General features: G+C 36.2%; 1 protein-coding gene across 6 annotated transcripts in view; it reads right to left on the reverse strand.

Annotated features, from left to right (window-relative positions):
• SGCG (sarcoglycan gamma) overlaps window positions 1–21,421 on the reverse strand; it is a 144,729-nt gene that overhangs the window by 82,329 nt on the left and 40,979 nt on the right. For 2 of the 6 annotated variants that reach the window (XM_064441152.1, XM_064441151.1), the window contains exon 3: window positions 19,314–19,442. The exons of the other annotated variants lie outside the window; for them this stretch is intronic. The gene's annotated coding sequence lies outside the window, so the exon portion shown is untranslated. The remainder of the gene's footprint in view (window positions 1–19,313; window positions 19,443–21,421) is intronic. 6 annotated transcript variants of the gene reach the window in all.

A 21,421-nucleotide genomic window follows, 5' to 3' on the forward strand; every position in this document is an offset into this window, starting at 1 on the left:
TGATTAACCAACAGGAAATAGGTGCAGCTGGAGTATTTTCCTGACAGAAGAAAAACAGTTGAGGCAAACCTGTTGTTCACAGAAAAAAAAAAAAAAAAGAAAAGAAGGGAAACTGTTGGAATCCATATGGAAGAGCTTTCAAGACAAATCAGAAAGGCAAGGAAAACACAGACTCTCATGACTAGATGAAAATTTTCTAATTCCTTTCAACCTCCCTCGTACCAACATATTGTATTTAATCTTGCCCAACCTTGCTTTGCTGAGATTTGTGTATTATATACTCTATTACAGTTTGAATTGTAAACTAGTGTCATCAGCTAAGAAGAGCTGGATCCCTGCAGCGTAATTTGTGGAAACAGCAAAGAAATTCATATGGCCTGGTTAACTGTTTGCATACCCCGCAGTGCAAATTCACATAATAACTATGACACGGTCACAATTAACAGCTTTGCACATTTTAGGTACCACCGCAATAGCTGAAAGGTTGTCATTGACAGCATAGGATGAAGTGCAATATTAAAAATTATTCTTTGTCTAATATCTGTGTACTTTTGAATCTCATTTACAGCAAAAATTATTTTAAAACTTTGTTTTCAATCTTTCAACTTGATTTATTTTTCCTCCCTTAACAAACTCCCAAAACATTAATTGGATCAGAAAAAAGTCATTTCCATGATACTTCCTTCAGAATCAAAAGGCCAAACAAAAATACTAAACAGTTTTTTTGTAAATCATTTTAAATTTTTGCACGCCTTACTAACATTTTAAGAAGTAGCTAGCTTCTGGTCTGAGAAATCCCACATCTTTCATGTAAAATGCCTTAAAATGCTTTAATTTAAAAAAAAAAACACCTGAAATTCAGTCACCATTACAGCTAAGTTGCCTTGAACGACCTTAAGTACTGTAATGTGGGGGGAAAAAAAAGTCACCATTATTTACTTTCTTGAGATTTCCAACATGGATGTTACTCTGTTTTGGTAGACAATAAAAATTTTTTCAAGAACACAAAGAACTTAGAGTAACTGATGAGGAAGTGATTGGATGATGATGTGGGTGAGCTACCCACCTCTAGATGAGTGTTTCTTCAACAAGGCTACTGCCAGACCTCATGGAGCTCTCATTACTATTACAGATTTATAACTAAGTCTTTCAGAAGACAAAAGAGTGGTCTGTACAGCCATTGTTTTCACCTAACAAAGAAAGACTGAGAATAATGGTGCCAAGGTCATTTAAGTATTTACACAAAGAACTGCATGGCCACCAGGAGAACGGAAGATACATAATGTATTGCAGTCAATATCAGAACAGGAATTATTGCAGGCTCTTCTGGCTTGTGAGGTTTCTCTCTCTCCCCCTCTTCCCTGGGCTTAAAAATACTCTACATGTGAAGCAGAAGCCTGAGCAGATTCATTCCACTAGACTTTTTTTTTTCTTTAAGAGTGTATTTAACAAAATATTTATTATTAAGCTAGGTATGAACTAAATAACTCAAATTATGAGTCACTTAAATTCTTAAGGCTTTCAACTAATACAAACAGGCAAAGTAGGCGACTGCTTAGTCTGCATTTTTGCCCTCTACAAGTATGACAGAAGTCTGGAGTTCGTTACGGAACGATGGTACACCTGTGCTACTGCATTTGATTGCTCATGAAGTGATGAGAGGTAGTCTGGCTGATCATGTAACAGTTTTCCCAAAACAGAAACATAGAATCACAAAACATGAAAGTCGGAAGGGACCTCTGAAGATCATCTAGCCCTATTCCCTGCTCAAAGCAGGGTTAACTTTGACATCAGAACTGGTTACTTGTTGGGAAAAAAGATGCAACCATACTTTATCAGGAATTTATTTCCTTCAATAGCCTTACTGTCTCTGAATAGTCCTCCTAAACTCTGATTGTCTAGAGTCTCTGTGGCAGCCTTACACGCAATTTGAAAAAATATTTATTTTTTTCAAGTTCTTAAATACTGCTTGGACTCCTCTACTGTGTTGTTACATTTAGCCTATTGGCATTTTGATCCTTTTTACCCCATTTGATACAACAAGCATGTTTTTATGAAAACTGCTTCTAACAACTTCTCTTTTTCCTGCTTTTTAGCTATACTGGTTTAGCCATGTCTTTTAAATATATATTTATCCTGAGCATATGATATTTTGAAATAATCACATGCAAAAATTTTTTTCCTTTCACAGGTTGCCTCCTTTTTACATTATGCCCTTTTTTAAGTTAAGAGCATTGACTAAGATTCTTCAGCTCTCGTTACTCCATCAAAGATATTTACTCTTACATCAACATGGCTGATGTTACAATACACTCCTTGACAACAACATGAAAGAGACTTTGTGCACTGGTCAGAATTAAGTCAGGAAATTACTCTGCTTCCTGAGAAACTGCTCCCAAAACCAGTCATATGTGGGATGTAAAAATGTGGTCTGAATGTTGGACCTAATTATTACGTTATACTACAAAGGTAAAAGAAAAAATACAGTTTCTTCTCATAGTGCTTCTGATCCACTACAGCAAGTCACATTCACTGTAATCACCCTGGTCAGGTCATTGGCAATATAGTCTTTAATATTATCTATCATATTTATACTGTTAATAATATTACTATTATTCTGTTTAGATTGCACATGTCAGTCCGTGAGCATGTTGATATAACTGCTGAGTTGTTGATACAACTGCTTTATCAATATCTACAGTAAACTCCTGTTAACACATGACACCACTTGTATGTCCTATTCTGTCTTTCCCATATGTTTTTAACTCAGTGTTACCCACTGGCTGTTTTCCTTCTGTCATGTTTTCAACGTGACTATTCAGGTTCATTTAGTTTCTTAGTTTCCTTAAAGCTAAGTATTTTAATTTTCCTCTCTTATTTTGAGGCTACAGAAACAGGTTTAACTTTCCTTTATTTCCCAGTCTTCTGCCTCCAATGTAAGCGAGACTTTGTTCATCATATTCTGTTGCCAGGTTCTTTTCATCCTGTAGCTGGGGACGTGTGTTTTTTCTGACTTCCCTCTTCATATCATTCCAAATGTGCTCCTCTGCACTATTTAGCTTTCTCTCAATCTTAAGTTTAAAAAGATCTAATCTTTTCAAAGTGTCACACGCCTGGTTCCATTTCTGTTAAAATGAATGTCACTCCTCTTATTGCTTCCCTCTAGTTCAAAACCATTCCAAGCTCCTAACGATTTTGAGCTTCTTTCCTTACTCATGTTCTTTCCATATGGTCTTGCATGTGGTAGTAAAAATATTTCAAAGATTGCTACCACAGAGGTCCTGGTCTTCAGTTAGCCATATCTCAGCCTAAGCTTTGCCTTCAGAACCTCGCTGCTAGTTTTCTAGACTTTCAATAGCTTTAGTGTTTCCCTCAATTTCAAGGTTGCAGACCTGCACACTCTCCTGGGTCTTGTTGACTGAATCAGCGATTTTCCACAAAATGCTGCTGCCTTCCTTTCCCTATCAGCCAAATAGATAAAGTTTCCTCAATACCGATATTAGGTATCAATCATCACTAATGTTAGTCAACTTAAATCCAAGTTACTTGCTGAACAGCAGGTGCAACTACTTCTGACACAGCTTCCACTGCCTTGCATACAGTGCTGGAATTACTGGTGCTATAACTGCATTCAGAGTCAAGAAATTCTAGATATTTGACTCCTGCAGATCTGAAATCCAGCTGCAGGAGCCAGATTTGGTAAGAAAGGAAGGAAAAAAGATAAATTAGCCAGCTATGTATGGAGCAGAGTTTAATATGTGGTTCTGTTGCAGTCATAGAGGGATATTTTATTCCTGTTCACTTGACTATGATTCTGTGCTTAATGAGTAGAGTTCTGCTTCCAGCTTAAAAATATACTACATTTCCTGGACGTGCAGAAAATTTCATTCTACTTATATGCTACTAACATACATACAGACGAGAAAACTGTGATTTCCAGTTTAGATACCAACTTCAATTTTCTTCAACATGACCTTTACCCTCCTAAAGTTTTCCTTCCTTCCCCCTGCCCAACTTTGAGACTGTACTAGTGAAGTTTGTTCTCTGTCCCAAGATGCTGGTGACTTCAATTACCGTACTTGATTATATTCTTGCCAAAGTTGCCTTTCTGTGGGGATGCAGCTCATTTCTTTGAACGCTGACCCTAGTAACTACCTGTCTAGAAAATTAAGAGGTTAGAAAAATGAATGAATCAGCCAAGATAACACATGAAGTTCTTCCCTGACATCATCTTTCTTCCTCCCCTCCTAATACAGGACTATTTTAACTTAAGGTTAAACTTAAGGTCCACAAATTGAGCCCTGAAAGTTAAACACAGCAATTCACACACATTTATTATATTAGCTGATAAGAATTGTACAGTTCTGCACCTTAGCAGTGCCTTCCAAACATCAGAATGAATCATAGGGGGATGATTATCCATTCCTTTTTCTCATGTATGAGCAGAAATAAGAATGAGGGGAAATAAGAATGAAATATGAATGTGGAAAATACTACTGCTTAAAAATCTTTCTTGGCAGTGCTAATAATCCTGTTTTCTGTAATTAAAACCTCAAATGTGTTCCTGAACCATAAGTAACACATCATAGACTCTTAAAAAGATCCCATATAAAAAATACCCTTCTTAAACAATGTATTTTGACATGAAGTTACAAAATAAAAACAATGAAAGAAAACTAAGTGGAAAAATAAGTGAGTAACACCATAGTTAAATCCAACCCTAATCTTAAGAGGAACTGCTTAACTGTCTGTGTTTATATGGACAAGTCATTAAATTATCAGCTTGACCTCTGCAGCATCTGTCTTGAGGTAGGTGGAAGAAAGGAACAATTTTAGGCAAGGAATGCCTAAAAGGCAGAATTGCCCTTCTTCCTCTCTTTAAATTTTAATAAAATTCCTGTCTTTATGGAAAACAAGAACAGCGTGCATTTAGTCTACTAAATACTAAAGTATTTCTTCCAAATCCAGCGCTCTGGGCTGACCAGGCCCAGTTCCAGTCAGGAGGACGCCCCCCCCCCCCCTCTCTATCTGCTTCTTTCTCTCCTTGTTTGGCTTTTATTCCCTCTGCTTTAAAATCAGTTCTTCCGCCATCTCCCTTGCAGACACCTACAGAGGTGCTGAAAAATATCTCACTGAGAGCAGAGTTTCTTATAGGAGATGGGATCTCATCTCTCATTTCCAGACCCAAACCTATTGCAGGGAAAATTGTGCTTCATCTCTATATTCCTGACAGTAATATAACATGTCATTCTGTGGTGATGGCACATTGATCTGGTCTGGATAGAAGTTTCAATAAATTGAAGTATGAGCGGAAGCTTATAAGACTGGATGAAACATTTCTCTCAGGGATGCCAAACTGTGATTTTTAGGGTTTAAAAATCAGTTACGTTTGGACAGATTTTTACACAGTCGTAAAATGCATACTTTGTCTGGTACATACCATCCTTGATTTGCTGACCCAGGCCATTTTTTGCACTAAGAATTTTCCTACCTTATATCTAGAACAGTAACTAAGCAGGATCAAGGCATGTAGGCATGTGCTGTGAACATCCGTGCTGTTTCACTGACAGCATGCATCCTCAAATAGCTTGGCTTATACGACCTGGCACTCTGCCAGACACGGCCATGGCTGCATTATGGTCTGGAGACAGCACAGAGGAGGGGTCCCAAAAGGGCACTCTGTTTTGCTGGGGATGAGAATTAGTTATACAGATGCAAGCTGTGTCATGCCATTTGCTGAGGATTAGCCTTTGCTAGCACATATGTGGCTTTCTCAAAAAAGCCGAAACATCACAATAGACAAAAAAGGTTTAGCTCTGTTCAAGTGAACATTATCCCATTATCATTTGAAATAGATAAAGTTTTATCAGCTTGTGACAGTCCAGAAGTAGTGAACTGTTTTGCATCATGTGGTAGCTGCATCGGGTTATATAATATAGCTACAGCTTATGTTTTTACTTAAATTTGCACATAGGCACAAAAGATGTCATTCTGACAAAAATTCTGGAGTATGCTCTGATATTTACAGGTTCATTTTTCTTTCTTCCCTGCTACAGCCTATTCAATAACTACTCCAAATTGTAAATTATTAGAAAGTTCTACCAAAGATAAAACATACTTGTGCTCTTTAAAAATATATTTCTGGTTTTTATCAGAAATTGGAAGCCTGGCAAACAATTTGACATTTCAGACATTTCATGAAGTTCAAATTCTTACTCTTGATACCATTTTTTTATACCACAACCTGTTGTACCTGCAAAAGCTACACCTTCAGACATTGGAAGAATGTGCCAGACAAAAAATAACGACATACGAATCTGCCATTCATTTCCGGACTGCTCTACAGAACTATTCTTGTCTTCTCAAGTACACATTAAAATCTCTACTGTCCCCCAGAGCAAATCTCTTTCACTTGGATTTACAATATCATTGGCAAGTCTAGAAAGCTACAGCACTTGTGAGATAACTACAAAAATTATGTTTTTTTAAGACATTATTTTGTTCTTTAAGGAAAACTGGTTCATATTGCATTACAATTAACTAGGAAGATGTCCACAATACCTTCAGAAGTTTAAATTTACTGGCGATTATCCTCCTTTTCAAGGGTTGTACATTCTTCCCCAATTGCTTGGAAACATCTGATGGTTTCCGTTTGCCTACTTTATGTTTTAATTATTCATAAGAGACTCTTCCTTTAAAATTCCTTTATAACAATTTATAAACAGAACAAAAGGTCACACTTTGGCTTAAACTGACATTATGGCTCTTTTATTTGTTCAAAATATCAAGATCGGGATAATCTGCCTAGAGGTATTCTACCCACTCTGACAATGATGAAATTCTCTCTGCATATAAAAATCAATGGGAATTGCATAATATTTGAAGATTTATTTGTGTTTCTCATCACTATTCTACTCCATACTCTAGCTCTTGGAAGTATGGACAATGGGAATATATTGTTGAAGCAAAGCTAGAATCATGCAGTTAGCAATACCTGAATATATCAGAAGCTCTTGGGGCAGAAAATTAAGATGCAGGCATGTTTGATGCTATCTTGCTTCTTTTACCAGAAAGGCACACAAAGAACTTTTTTCCTTCTGAACATGAGTGAATACCAGCTGGTTCTGGTGACAGAATAATTAATAATTTTATTGATTTGTTCCAAAATATCTTTCGCTGATATTTTCATTTGGGACATTTCTTCAGAGTCATCCTCCAGAAAGAAGGGGCACATAATGAAATTTGCCAGACCTCCTCAATAGGGAACACTGAAGTTAACTCCTTTAGGATTTTCTTTTTGATATCTCTGTTCAGGCACATAAAATATAAATCTTCAGTGTATATCAAGTACCCAAATTTTATTTATTTTATTTATTTTATTTATTTTACCAAATAAATACAAGTAAACAGAAAAAAAAAAAACACAAAGGAACTGAACGCATACTGTGGACAGACCTCAAAATGCTCCTGTAAATTATCAGGTTAGCTACTTGCAGCATCAATCACCAAAAATATTATCCCCAGTATCTAATAATTTTTAACATCAATGATAACTGATTGTTAGAAAGTATCTAACCCTGCACATCTGCTGAAGAAACTATTCAGCCTAGCTTCACTGACCATTTTGTTAAAATGCATGGAGAAAAAGAAAATCACTGTCAAGACAGTGATTCAGGTATCGCAAGGTACATATAAAGTCATTTAGGAAGTACTGCAAAGCAGAGTTTCTGTCTCTATAGTCCCCGATCAACCAATATTAATTTAACACCTACCAAAGCTGATTTGTGGTATCCCAGAGTGATCCAACACAGGAATTCTCTTAGATGCTACGAACAGCCACAAGACATGAAGGACTGGCCCTCAATAGCTCTGATCACGAAGCAGTTAAGACATAGTGTTCAAACAGACAGTACATCTTTTACGATCACAACGATAAAGTTCTGAAACAAACTCAGAATTTGTGTTGGAAGGTAAGTGTTTCATCTTGGAGGAGCGCTGGGAAACAGCAAACTAAGGAAGCCCAGTTGATGCTTACCACTTATATCAGTGGCAAAGATGAAACTGAAATTAGTGACAGTGTACAAAGGGAACAAAAAGAGAATAGAGGGCCTGGGTATGTTTGCTATTGCTTTCAATAGTGCCTAAAAATCCTTTAAAAACAGCAAAGAAACAGTGAAAGCTTAATTAATGATTTGTACTATAGACAGAAGTAGTGGGGCTTAGTTGTACAGAGACTTGTACCTTTTGTTCTTCTAGTATCCACATCAATGGAGTAACCTTGTTACTTTTGCTCTCTCCAAGTCCTTTATAAAAACTCCCTGGGCAAAACATAATACATCCCAGTACTAGGTAGCTTGAATGGTGTATTCTGACCCAGTAGATACTATTCACGTGCCAACAGAATGTACCAGGACAGCATTTTCCTTTAATGAGGCCATTACCTCACAAGAAATTTTCACTAAACTTGAAAAAACTTCATTACCCTGAAAACCTCTGTGCCTTCATTTTATCATACTTAAATTCAGATGCAAAGTCAAAAAAGATGGGAGTGGGGGGCAGCAACTTTGAGGTGAATAAAAAGTAGAATTCCATCAGCTTAGTTTATTCAGAAAAAAACAATTAAAACAATGAAATAATGAGAGACAGAAACAATTGACAGGGTAATATTTTACAAAGCTTTTACAAACAGGTTTTATTGTAAAGCACATACTTTTCCTGCAAGAACAGAACATATGATAATAAAACAAAATCAAATATTCAGAAAATATTAGGAAACCTAATGATTGATGTGACTAAAATAAATTTTGAGAAATATTTTTTCAGCTTTGCTTCATCTGCTTTGTGTTACTATATCCTATTCCATCTGTAGGTCCTGCTTGATAACAACACATTGACCTATACAAATAATCAAAGAACATTTTAATGTGTGTTATCTTCTCTATGAAGTTAAAACTATATAAGGGACTATACTGGAGCAGACTGAAGTGCATTTGGCTCAATAGGCTCTCTCTGATGGTGACTAAAAGAGGACACTGATGAATGAATGGAAGCCTTCTTACAGATCTCATTCATATTGTTCTCTCTGACCCCAGCCATTTCTTTTCTAGGTTGTGTTGTCCTCGTTGTATGCATGCAGTGCTATTCTTTTGGTTGTACTTATTACCTCCTTTTTAACTTACTCATTTCAGAGATGGAGGAGGAACAAGAACAGCACAGAGGATTCAAAAGGCAGGTAGATTATGGAGTTGTACAATGTACTCTCTTTCAATCTCTATCGTTTCCCCATGAATTCCAAAAGTTTCATCTTCTGACAACTAGTGGGCACTGAATTGGTGTTTTCAATTAATCATCCATCATAACCTCAGGATCTCACTATGAAGTTTTAATAGTTCAGATACCATCACTTTGCATTTCAAGGCCTTTTTTCCCCCCAAGTGCAAAACTTCACAGCTACCTGTTTCAAAGGAGCTAACCTGTTTCTAATATGCACCATTGCACCAAGTATTTCTGATAGTAAACAACCCTGTCTTCTCTAAACACAGTAAAGTAATAATAATTCTAACTGAAATAATATTTCTTCATAAAAATATAAAAACAATGTCACAATTTTAAGAAATAGGAAATCTGGATGACTAGTTCACAGAATAATCTTGATACACTCCTTTTGCACTATGAGCTATACAGTTTTTCATTTCTTTCAAGAGTATTTAGCATACTGCTTATTTGGAAAGAATGTCTAAGAACTCCCCTGAAGTCATCACATTCAAACTTTTATTATATCAGGTCAGCAGTAATACTCCTAACCTGCGTGATTAAATAGAATTCTGGCTACTTTAGAGTGGTTTGCGTGTCTCTGGGTATCACAGACATTAAGAGAAGAAGCTATTTGAGTAGTTGACAAAACGGACACACCCCATGCTGTTTGTATTGCTATTTACATTGCCACTCTCAATTACTTTTTTCCCCCTGTATTTCTTGGATGCTCTAAATTACTATCAGTTCCTCCTTTAACATTAATGTACAGTATCTCAAGAAAATAAAAACAAAATTTTACTTTAACACATAGTAAAGTTAAACTTTGCAGACAGGATGGTAGTTTGTTGCTTTGAGTTGTAGTGAAGGTTAGGTTTCTGTGTACAAAATTTCATTTCTTAAGGACCAATAAATGCAAATAAGAACTGTTTTTGTGGCCTTCAATCTTCCTTCACCGGAGACACCACCAGGAATCTTAAAACACTGGTAGCCATAAACTTTTTAAAAGCATTTTTGTCATTTGCCATGCTTTTTCTTGTTATTTACATACTTAGGGGAAGTGTGACAGATATGCCACAATTGCAAAGCTAACTCAGGGAGGAATGAAATAATCTTCACTGGGCTTTGTGCTGGTTTTGGCTGGGCTATATAGTAGCTATTATGGGGCTGTGTTTTGGATTTGTGCTGAAAACAGTGTTGATAACACAGGGATGCCTTCCTTATTGCTGAGCAGGGCTTACACACAGTCAGGGCCTTTTCTGCTGCTCACCCCACCCCACCTGTGAGGAGGCTGGGGGTGCACAACGAGCTGGGAGGGGACACAGCCAGGACAGCTGACCCCAACTGACCAAAGGGAAATTCCATACCATACAACATCATGCTCAGCATATAAAGCTGGGGGAAGAAGAAGGAAGGGGGAATGCTCAGAGTGATGACATTTGTCTTCCCAAGTAATTGCTATGTGTGATGGAGCCCTGCTTTCCTGGAGATGGGTGAACACCTGCCTGCCCATGGGAAGGAGTGAATGAATTCCTTGTTTTGCTTTGCTTGTGTGGGCAGTTTTTGCTTTACCTATTAAATTGTCTTCATCTCAGCCCATGAGTTTTCTCACTTATACTTTGTTGACTCTCTCCACCATCCCACCAGGGGAGAGTGAGAGAGCGGCTGCGTGGTGCTCAGTTGCTGGCTAGCATTAAACCACAGTAAGGTTGTTGGACATACTGAAAGGCTTGAAGTTTTTTATAAATGCGAAGGAAATGAAAGCAGTCCCTCTGATGGAGGCAAATCATGAAAGAACCTCTGCTATCATGATCTTGTGTGGATGTCTACCAGACAAAAAATAATTCTAGATACTTTTAACAAATACTTTTTAAGAAAGCAATACATAAAAACCACTTTTTTAAAAAAAAGTTATCTTTTTATGTTCTCTGTGTGTGATAGCAGATCCTTTCTACCACACAACAATGACTACCAGCAAGGCCAAAATGTATCTTGTAGAAATACTGTTCCTAAAGCAAGTCCTGCTTGGACAGAGCTTTTGGCAAAAGTCCCTTAACATTATCCTCAATGTTGTTCTCAGGGAAAGTATTTTATGACCTCAGTGCTGGGAAGAAGTACTCTCTGTGAGAGCATAAAGAAACAGCTCCATTTAAGTGCATAAAGACATACGCATTGGCATAACCTTTTCTATTTTCCTGTTTTGCTGCTGCTTTTATGAAAGTGCTACTTCCGGGTAGCACGCGGTTATCTCTTCAGAGGCATACTTTCATTTCATACAGTAGTCCAGCACAATTACAAAACAGATCACTCCTTTCTGTGGTGCCTTCCTACATTGACTGAGGACCTTGAAAAGCTGTTTATTTAGCCTTGCTGAATGATTTCACATAGTAAATGGAGTTATGCTGCTATTGTGTGAAGCTTTTTTTTGAATAGTGAAGTGAAAACACACCAAAGAAACAAGGAATGGAACTAGATGCAGACACTAGAGACGAAAATTAATCCTCAAGTCTGCCCTCCCTAATTCAAGTGATTAATCACAGATAGGTTTTAAAAAATATTAAAGAATAATTTCACCTTGCATCTAGAAAGTGACAATTGTACCTATTTTGAAAAGTCACATGAAACTAAACTAAAACTTCAAAATTCACTTTCCTTTTCAGTAGCAAGTGAAGCAAAATGCTTTCCTATGTATCTCGTGTCTTATTATATATTTTAAACCTCTGTCCTTTTCTGATGAATTTTAAATGTCAATGAACAAAACCTGATGAGCTTCTGTTGCACTGCAGTCCTGGTCATAACAGCTTTATTACTCAGGGGTAAAACAGATTAATTTAAATGTATATTAGACACATAAGGAAATCATCAAAAGACATGTACTACAGAAGCCTTTTTTGGTGATGTTGACTTCAATGGTTTAGGCAGCAACTGACTCTAAGTTTCCTCAGCAACCGTGACAAAGCAATGATGCAATGCAATAAACACAGAAGATGAAGAACATGGCAAAATGTATAAATACTGGTTTTGATCAGTATGCCTCTTCTTGGATTAAAACCAACAGAAAAGACAGAGCTGATCTTTCAATTAGCTGTAAAAACAAATGAAGCATAAACAAACCCCAGAAGTACATGTTAAGTTTGTATGCATGCCAAAATAAATTAAGAATAAAATCTCTCATTCAATGTAACATACATACGCCTCTTATCTCAAAGTAGAATTTTTCACAGAAAGTATTTAATCCAAAATGGAAATAAGCAGTTATTATTAAAATCCTTAACTTTCAAATAAAGTTGATTTACTAATGTAAATAAAGTACTGTAACCTGAAAAGTAAGCCTTACTTTTGGCTTCTTCATTTTAAAGATCCTAATTTGGGTAACTGGAAAACAATTCCTATTTGGATAAAATAACAAGCACATTACCTTCTCCAGGAAGTATATCTGTAGTTTCTAAAGTTATTCTTTGGGCATACACAGGAAAAGGCATTCACAGAGTACAAAATATAACTTGCCTTTTTTAACTCAAATCAGGCATTATTTGCTCATCAAATATAGGCAATTGTGCCTGACATGTCAATCAGTTTTTGTAGTCTGAGATCTTACCAGAGAACTAACCCAGAACATAAAAAAAGAGAACATTGTTACAGGGAAGTCTAGTAACAATATTAGTATGCTATTTGCTGCCTATGCATCCACTGCAGTATTATTTGCAGTTTTGACCATAAATAATGAGCAACAGACTAGCTCCAGAGCTTCGACATTTTTAACCATAGTTTGTGAAAACAGAATTAAAGGTGTTAAGACCAATTAAGCAGTTCCCTAAACTGTTCCTTTTAGATCAAAAAAACCCTGCAGCTCACACTGAAGTATTGGTTCTGATAGGCAGTTAAGAAAAATTCTTTGTGGCTTTTGTGCATGCTCAGATTGCTTACTGCTTGCACTGTAGGCTGGATTAGACCCCTGTTTCAAGAGAACAACTTACTTCACTGTGTAGGGATCACTAATCCTGAAACCTGCTTTACAGTCTAGCAAAGCCTTCACTTGGGAAAGCAAGTTCCACAACAGCATAAATAAGAGGTCCCACATAGGTTTAAAACATCCTCATGTGATGTTTGGCAGATAAGCTCCATTGTGAGTCAGAGGCAGGCAGCAAAGCATTTATATCTTCATTGAAGTCCTCTGATAATTGTCCCTACAATAAATGAACATTTCACTAATCCCAGAACAGTGATGACTTCTTATGTAAGCATTTCTCCATAAAGAGAAAGAGCCGCAAATTAGGCTTTCCAAAACTCAAATTCTGGAAAATTATGGAAGTTTCTAATGGCAAAATAAAGATAAATTACGTTAGTTCTTATCTTCTGCAGGTTCACCTAGTCCAGGTTTGCAGGTGGTTCTCTACCATCTGGGCAACTAAACTCTGCCTAGGATAGATTTTGATTCCTTAACTGGCAGTTGAAGAACAACCTTATACACATTTCTGGAAGGTAATAATGCTTCAGAAAGGCTTTAGTTTAATACAAGGACAACTGAGATATTTTTATGAGCCTCTACTGTACAAAAGTAAAGAGTGTCTTCATGGCTGTAAAATCTATTACTCTGATCTAAAAGAAAAAGCTGGATAAAATTCAGGTGAAATTTAAAATCTTCTACTACATGTTGAAATCTATTTCAGGATCGGAAAATTGCCTTGTAAATGTTTGCATTTCTTTTTAGCTATGAATTAACAAAATATGAAATAAGACATGTAAAAAAGAAAAGGTCTCCACAGTATAATTTAAGTACAGTAAATTAAATACTGAGAGTAGACACTAGGGGATAAGAGAAGGAGGTTAAGTGGTGGGTACACTCAAGAAACAAACATGGGAGACATAAGTGGAGATCGTAAAATACAGGGAGAAAGTGCCCAGGGAATGCTGAAGAAATTCACAAAGAGAAGGGAAGGGTAGAAAAAGATGGAATCTTCTGATAAAGTGAAGGAAAAGAGAATAATTTTGCTTTCTGCTGCCTTTGTTTTCATTCTTTTACATTCTAGCCATTTATATGCTTTACTTACTAAACAATCCTAAATCAAAGCTTATTTCTAGAATTTTTTGAATGCTAGTTTTGAATTTTTTCCTGAGTTAAAGTTATATGCTACTAGTACCTGAGCCTTTCCGATACAGGAAGACAGTCATTTTAATGTTCTTAATTTAAATAGCATTTTAGATGTTTTTAATATGGCTAAGGGGTACAGCTTTGTCTCCATAAACATTATTATAATCAGTTAAAACAAATCACCAAGTGTGAATCACAATACTATCAGTTCAATAGATATTTAACTAAAAGCAAAATTAATAAAATACGAGGCTAAATGTAAAAAAGTGCTTTCACAGATCATGAAAGTTGTTATTAAAAGAATTTCAATGAAATACACAATTCAAAAAAGAATGTGGGGTACTCAGATAAACACAAACAGTGGTTTTATCAAATATAGCTCATAAACAGTTTTTTCTCTGTTATGACAATACATTAATAGTCTTAGACAACTTCATGAATATAAGAACTGCATTTCTGTTTGAAAGCATTATCTTCACACATACACTGAACATAATTATTAAATGACTCATGAAATCATTCAGAATGAAATATCCTATTTCATAATGCAGTTCTGTGTTTAAGCAAGATAACAGTTTTCAGAAGCCTTCTTCAGTATTTTTGTTAAATGGAAAATACCTACCACAACATAACACAACTAGAAGTAGGATGTTACAAGGAACAAAAGTTTTGTGGCTAAAAGAAATATATTTTCTTATACCAAAAGGTAGGATGAAGAAGTAGACAAGTTTTTTGGTATATAGGCCCTTCATCAGGTCTATTTGAGCATTTCAGACTAGAAAAATAGCCTGAAAAGTAGCATGGGCAGCACAGGACTACCCTCTCCTATCCTGGTCTTGCTGCCCATCTTACAGAAAGTTTGGCTCCACCTACATAAAACTTTATACTACATCCATCCATACTACAAAAAACTTGGCTCTGGGTGGCCTCTGGGTAAACTTTCACCTATTTAGCCCTCAAAAATGACCACCTTTTTGTAGAACCAGAATACATGATAGAAGCCTTGGGGTGTAATATGAAGGTACAAAGGTTATCAGCATACTATTGCAGGAATATGGAGTAAGCCAAAGCCGATGCAGCCTCGTCTGCCTCATCCATGCTGACTTTTGGGAGTGTTCCCCATGCTCTCTCTCTCATTTGGCACTCAGGCCAAACCTCAATCAACCTCTTCCTCCTCCACATACTGCAATCTATCTTATAATTTTCTTATTCCTACTATGAAAATTTTTACTCAGGCAAACAATAACTACAACCTTTTCTGCCAGCCTGCCAAATATCCTCCTGTGACTTTTCAGCTCACAGGTAATGCTGATATTAAAATAATCCTCACTGTTACTTTTTTTGGATTTAAAATTGGAATTCATCCATTACCTGCCTTGTATTTCCTAATAAAATTCAAATCCAATATTACAGGAAATTCTTGCTGATTTATAGGAATTTTATGTGGGCCCAACAGGGACTTGAGAATACTGCTAGCCACCAATCTCCCATAATATTTGATAAACTGCAATGCCCTCCTCATACTGAAAGTAGACATGAAATCTGAAACATTGCCGATTGCATCAGCTAGTAAGACAACAAGGGGAGTAATCAAGACCAGCAGGAAAATAATAATAATAATAAAGGGAATACTCAGGAAAATCTTTCTGAACAAATTCTGAGAATCCCAGAAAAAAAAGAATAGGCTGCAATGGACCTCTGCAGATCATCTATTCCAGTTCAGTGCTGGACTGGAATGGACCTTTGGATGCAAGTTGACATCTACAGCCTTGCTAATGCAGCCCAGTCTGCAGCCTCATTCCTGAGCATTTACTTTTTAAGAACCACTTCCATTTTATTGTGCTTTTAGCAGTCTGGAGTCACTATAACATGGTTTTTAATTACCTATTACCTCACTTCAATCTCCTTCTCCTCAAAACTGAGGAAACTGGGTGCAGTGGAACTTTGCAGAGGCATCTCTTTCCATCAGCAGCCATCACTAACAGGGGCTGCACACTTCTCATAGCCAGGTCTAACAGCTTTGAAATTCAAAGTAAGACCTCCATGTAACTTTAACTTGAAACAGATGTTGATGTATACCACACAGACAGCCTTTTCTGAAAGCCAATATCCAGAACTGATAAGCCAATGATGCAAAAAGCCTGTATAAAATTTAGTATCTGGCACTCACACTACTGGAAAAAAACCTAAGGCCAAGAAAAGGTTCTAAGGCTTCTTTTGTTCTTCAGACAACTGACCACACAGCAAATAAACAAGGAGGAAATTTTAACAAGCATTACTACAAGATGGTTTCACCTCTACATCCCATTCTTGAAAATACATATATATGTGATTCTTACAGACAACCTTCAGGACACACACGAATAAATGTATTATATGTCCTAGTGAAAACCATGTGTTTTATGGCTAATGCAGCAATATCCACCACTTAGCACATACCATACTTCATTTTAAAAAACAATGATGTACTTTAGGTTTATATTCCTCATCATATTCTTACACAGAAGAAATAGTTCATCCACCACAGAAACACAACCAACCACAGTATGAAATGCAGCAGCTTTTTAATAGCTTTTGGCAGACATACAGGAAGGTTTAATGAGAAGACTAGCCCAGGTAGCCAAAGTTACAGATTAATTAAATAGTGAGAATATTGTTACCCAAGCCGAAAATTTGACCAGGATATTGAATTAGCCTGTTAGCTCAAACTGCTATGGTGCTTTTAGCCTGGTTTAGTAAATAAAAAAAAACAACCACACTCTATGTCACTCTCTAAATCATGTGTCTCCCATTCATTTCCCTCCCTCCTACAATAGCTTTTTAGCTTCTTGGCCAATTTTAACCAAATTCAACAGAGAAGTAGAGGTCTCAGAAATATTATATTTCTACAAACTTTCTTAAAATGAGACAGGAGAGGAGAAGAAACCCCATTTATGTCTCCACTGAGAGACTGCAATGGGCAAGAAGACTTTATTAGATATCAGAAAACCTGTAGGAGAGAAAGACCTTGTAGATGTCTGTTATGGAAAATCTTCAGTCAATGCTTGTAAAACATCTAAGACAATCAACCTTGAGAAGTAAGTCCACTAGAAATCCAGCTTACTTAATTCCAAGTCATGAAAATAATTCAAATGATAAGAGGTCAGGACCTGGGATTTGTATCTCATGTAAAAGGCATTACTTTTCACATGAAGGGATAAATCTCACAACGCTATTCAAGCAAGAGGTTCTCACCCAGACAACTTTTCTGTGCCTTTTGACAAAGGCTTAGGTTTGTATGATACAATATATAATTTTTTTCCTTTAAACTGTTCTTCCAAAACTCTTTCTCTTACTTTAAAACATACATTTTTGCATGAGTTTTCTCAACACTAAGTATAGTCACAAATATCTATATAACTACAAACCTATTAGAGTAAGGATGAATACTGTATCTTCATATTGCTACTAAAGCCTTATGATTCTGAATAAAAAATAAAATATAACCTGCTTTTAATCACTGAGTTTTCAACCAGGAAAAAAATTGCATGTCCTTAGCAAAAGGGTAAAGGTTTAGAAAAGAGATTTTAAATCATTCCATCTAATGCTGGACTTAATTAAGATCCTTTCATTTTTAATTCAACTCCATGCACTGGTTCTCACCCTTTGGTGGTATTCTAGGACTATTTGTTCTTCATTACGTAATGGAAAGGAGGTCTGTATCTAATATGTGAATATTACATCTGTTTAGAAGATAAACAGACATTCACCTCAGCCGAAGTGGCATCAGTTGTGGCTATACATCACAAACAAAACTTCCAAAATCTTAACTGACTGCAAACTTTCAGAAGTTGATGGCACAAAGTTACTGTAGTTCACTCATGTGGATTACTCATTTGGATGTGGCTATGCAGGCCAGAATTCATCTCACCGAACACAGCTGACATCAGCCATACTTACCTAGGCCCCCTCCACAGACAATAGAGGGAGGCAGAACTTCTCAGACATGATTCATCTCCTCCTCAAGTAGGAGGAGATTTAAGATAGATATGGTGAAACTACCCACATCTCTATAAAAGGAGCCTAGCCTAATTAATGCAGTCAAATCACATTCCTACACTTTGGCAATATCCTGTTTTAGGAACTTGTGTGCTCATTCTGATGCATGATTAACTATGCAGTGCGAGCACCTATTGGTGGAGAGATACCAAGTATCATCCAATAAATCAACTGATAATGAGACCGTAACCCACTGATACCTTGTTAGTAATTTTCTTTCAGTCAGTGACATTATCCAAAATAAAATGTATTTGAATTCAAGGAGACTACAAACTTGTAAAAGGAGTTCTGAATACACATAGTTGTATGCTCCACATTAATTCAAGTATGCTTCAAAGAAGTTAGAATTGATTTTGTTAACAGTTCCTCAGATGGAAGGTTATTATCACACTGTCAAGCCAAAAAGAAGTGTTCAGCAGAAGCATGGATCCATTCTTGACTAAATTTAGCTTTCAGTACGTGATAGATAAACTGAGAAAAATTTAAAGCTACAAATGTCAGAGGTTTACTACTGCAAATCAGATCTTTATTTAAGTACAGTAATATCTCTGTGTAGTCATATGATACTGTAAAAGATTTAAAAAGTCCTAAAAGTTAGCTTCTTAATATTACACAAGTGCAAGTTTAAACTATGCAACTTAATACTGCATTTAATTGTAAAACCAAGCATATTTAAACTATCAGAATCTAAAATAATAATTGTATATAAAAATGAACACTTAAATTTAGGTCCTAAAATAAATCACATAAGCAGCAACATGATCCTTAAATGAGGACAGAATGAGCTGGAAACGTTGCACAGAAAATCAGATCGGGGAGAAGCACAACACACCCATCTAATAAGCAAAGAACAGACAAAAACCAACTCAACTATTAATATGCTAATATTTTAATGCAGATATAAAAAGAAATTTAAAAACCTGTTACTTACCTTAGAGAACGGAAACAATGTGGACTTCTGAATAAACTACAATCAGTTTCTTCCCAAGAGAAAATGGTCTAACTTTTCCACTACTTTCAAATCTGGAGTGGAAGATATTTTAGGCCTGGCCAAATATCACTGGAAGAAAATTCGTTCAACATGTTTGGCTGTGTTTTGCATTCCATCCTGTTGCTTTGGCATACAGATGCAGCTAATTATAATCTGTGACATAAGCGGCTAATTCTGCTGCTAAAATGGTTGTGTACTGACTCCAGAAATGAACTGCCTCACTGTAAGACATAACCAATCCATAATGCATACTAAAATGGCCCAACCTGTCACATAACACCAACTGCTTTATTAAAATCTTCATAAAATCTGCATGTAAAAACTATTAACTTAGCTGCTAACAGCACACAATGCAAAATTAGAAACAAAAAAGACTTCTGCTTTCTTTTCTGAATCCACATGTAATATCCAAAAGAATTTGAATTGTCATTTTTCTGAAAACTTTTAATTTTAATCGTAACAGTATTCTAACTATAATCTACACTGGCTGGTATATAAAGTCTCTTTATAAAAAGGAAATACACATGTTATAATATACCTATGATAGCACATATGACTTTCATACAAGAACTACGCTAACAATTAACAACCTTAGCAAAAAGTTAAGCCATTCTTGGTATTTAAGAAAGATGCATATAAATCCCAAGAGTTATATATAAAAAAAGAATTGCATATATTACATATTTTAAGATGGTATTATAGAAATTATAAGCCATATTTTTTCAGTGCCATTTAAGCTCTGAGTTCTCAAATGCAGAAACAAGAATTCCAGCTCGACACTGCTTACATTAGACTGACTATACAAACAATGACCAATGAACTTTCTGTTCAACTACGACGTTTTAGAATCTGTGTGGGTAGCTGTCTGCATTTTAAAAAGCATTAAAACATACATTTGTAAGATTTACAGAATAAAAGTTTTGTGCTATGTGAAGCATTGCAATCATCATCCATATGTTTGGACAATTTCATTTCTCAAAGCACAATGTTTCCTTTTTTCTAGCCATGCACTCACACTGTTATCATGCTTCCGAAGAGGAAGCTCCTATCAGACGTTTAACAGCTGCTGATCATAAATTTAGTACTGACACAAATCCAGCTGATCACAGGCTTACAAGTTACTTTTTTCCCTTCATGAATTCTGTGGCCATTAATTCTTTATCAGACTCTGTTTACATATACAAATGGAGAAGTTCTTTTCTATTCAAAGGAATTAATTCACTGGTATCTCACAAAAATGACAAATATTTTTCATAATAAAATAGTTATCGATATTTTAAAAACAACTTTTATATTTAATCTCATGGATTTATGGAATATAAACTGGGACAAAAACATTTGTATATCGTGTTAACACCAAAGCTTTTCTTTAATTGAAAATCCCTGTATTAGAGGAATAAACCTATAAATGCCAGATAGTTTTGAAGGGTTCTTTATTTAGTCATTATTTAGGTGATAGTGTATTCATGTCCAGGGATTCCCTGCAAAATTTTCTGTCCATTCTTGGAAAGAAGCAGAGGATCAGATAATACTGGACAGAAGACCACAAAGAAGCAACATTTTAACTTCATTTTAATATGTTTCCTTCTGGCATATTTGTAATTACTTGATTTCTCAATTTAAGATTGACTGATATAGTGCCCAACTATGAAAGATATTAGATTAGAGCACAGAGCTATGATTAACGGGATGAAATGTAACAAGTCCAAACGCCAGATTCTGCACCTGGGCTGGAGTAATGCCGGGCACAAGTATGAACTGGGAGAGGAGTGGCTGGAGAGCAGCCCTGCAGAAAGGGATCTGGGGGTGCTGGATGACAGCAGGCTCAGTATGAATCAGCAGTGTGCCCTGGCAGCCAAGAGGCCAAACTGCATCCTGGGGTGCATCAAACACAGCATAACCAGCCGGTCAAAAGAGGTGATTATCCCGCTGAATCCAGCGCTGGTGTGGCCTCACCTTGAGTACTGTGTGCAGTTCTGGGCCTCACAGATTAAGAAGGATGTGAAGATCCTTGAATGCATCCAGAGAAGGGCAAAAAAGCTGGTGAA

Source organism: Phalacrocorax carbo, chromosome 1 (assembly GCF_963921805.1).
Source record: "Phalacrocorax carbo chromosome 1, bPhaCar2.1, whole genome shotgun sequence".
Lineage (NCBI taxonomy): Eukaryota > Metazoa > Chordata > Aves > Suliformes > Phalacrocoracidae > Phalacrocorax > Phalacrocorax carbo.